This window comes from Plectropomus leopardus, chromosome 16 (assembly GCF_008729295.1).
Source record: "Plectropomus leopardus isolate mb chromosome 16, YSFRI_Pleo_2.0, whole genome shotgun sequence".
NCBI lineage: Eukaryota > Metazoa > Chordata > Actinopteri > Perciformes > Serranidae > Plectropomus > Plectropomus leopardus.
In genome coordinates, this window is record NC_056478.1 from 9,510,768 (window position 1) to 9,513,165 (window position 2,398).

Below are 2,398 nucleotides of genomic sequence, written 5' to 3' on the forward strand. Positions count from 1 at the left end.
CTTACTGGGTGCATTTATTTATCTGATAACCTCACTTTACAAGCTCATATACAACCAAGCCTTAACCTGGTCTGTCTGTGAAACACATTTTGTAAAAGTGTTGGATCATTTTCTGGATAAGCTTCTTGCAGTTTTTCAGCCATACCAGCACACTGAAACACACAGTCCCGGTACTGTAGCAGCTCGCCTCCTGTTCGGTCTTTCACCTATTGTCAGGGTCAGATTGGGTCTTAAACCCAACGAGCAATGTCAAGGTGCAAATGTACTGTTCTGATACATCCACTCACGGCTCTGTTACCTCTTTAAGGCTCTTATATTTCTTATACGTTATGTTTTTACAGTTGCTGCAGGTACTATGTGCACTGCATGTTATGTCACAGACAGACTTGGGCCAATTAGTAATTGCAAATACCTCTATTTCTAATACTTCTAATACTTCATCCTTTAAACACTGCAGTAGAAGTAAGAATCATCAGAGGCCCCATGAATCAATAGGATTATGACACTTAAAGGGTAACTGGTATTTTCAACCTGCACCCTATTTTTACGTGTTTTGTGTCTAAGTAGCAAACAGGAACAACTAAAAAAAAAAAAAAAAAGGTCCAGTATTGAGCAAGAGGGATGCAGCTAACGGCTGAGAAACAGGCTGCAATATAACAATTTAGAGCATTTGTACATCGTCAATTTACATCTACTAAAAGTGCTTGTTTTCCCCACTAGCAGGCTCAGATTGTTATAGTAAATTTTTAGCAATATTTTCGAAGGGATCCCTGCAGAGGTATACCTTTTTAGTAAAGAGTAAGACCCTTTTTGTTACACTAGAAATAGCCGGAAATTACCTTTACCAAACTTACCAAACTCCATTTAAATAAACAGTAATTTAAGCATGTACGGAGCAGGCATATTTTCACATCTATCTGAGTAAAGAAAGAGTTTGTTTCAGCAAAACCAGAGTTGGTGATTGTTGGAACAATGGAAAAGTTGAACCGAGATGGTTTTAATTAGTTTTATTTTGTTTCTTTTGACTTGGAGTAAAGTGATTTACAATCAGAAAATTACCATTTATATAAATGAAATCTAGTGGGTTTAATGAAAGCAATTTGGGTTAAGCAGCAAGGATGTTACTCTTTGACAAACAGGTCTACCTCTCTGAAGTAATCCTCTTCATAATGTTGTCAGACACTCAGAATACCAATCTGAACCTGTCAGTGGCAAAAACAGGCTTTTAGTGGACAAAAATTGACTGTGCACAAAAGTCCAGGGTGGTTACATTGCAGCTTGTGTCACCATCTGTAACTCAATACTGGACCAGTTTTTTAAAAAATGGTTGTTCCCATTAATCACTAAGACACAAAAACATGAGAAAATAAGTGTCCAGGTTAAGAAATATAGAAGTTACCCTTTAAGACACAATGCAATATTTAAAAAGTTCTTTAAAAACTTCTTTTTTTATCTTAAAAGATAAGATAAGAGTCTTTTCATCTCACTGCAGTTTTATTGCAGCAAAATGTATCTAGTGGACTGAAATGAAATTGATTTTATTATTCAAGTAGGCTACCAAACATTCAATTTCTATTTGAAATATTAATCATTTATATTATAAAAAAAATCTTTACTTAGTGTTTATGTATCGATACATTATTGCCAAGTAAAATATTGTGATGCTATGCTTTATAGATTTGTTTTTCTCCCCTAACAGCACCCTGCAGTGAATATCAAGAAAATAAAAAAATGAAGATATGTACAATTCATCATCTAAAATGATACTTATATATCCATAATCTCAATGGTGAAACTGAACCATATGGACCCAAATCAAAGCATATATACAATTACTAACTACTAGTTGGTCCAAGTGTAGGATGTAAAGATATAAAACAGTATTTTTTTAATCACTCTGCTCTATATGTGTGTAGTTAAAGTTGTCACGTGATGATTCCTGTCTGGCATGGTCGAGGCTGTGTATAATACACGGTGCTAACAGAAGCCCACGTCTTCCCTGAGAGCTTTATGATTCGAACAACCCAGCCAACACACACTATACTCTGGATGCAGTGTATTATATGAGATTATCACAGTTATATCAACAATTTATGTTCATAAAAAGTGTAAAAAAAAACAATTATATAACAATGTCTTTGACAGTTTTTAAGCCTTTTCTATGTGGTGCAGTGCAATAAAGTAAAGTCACTGGCCATATTTATATCTATAGCTCTGGAGTTTAATAAGTAAATAATGTTTTCACTAAAGCACTCTATTGGCTTTGCTGAAACTCCCACAGTATGGTTGCTGCTATATTGTCTACAGTTCACACTGTTGTCACTGTTATTGACGTCTCTGCTGTGATAGGGAATCACAGATTCTCTCACAGGACTTGTGTAGCAGCAGTTACTGTATA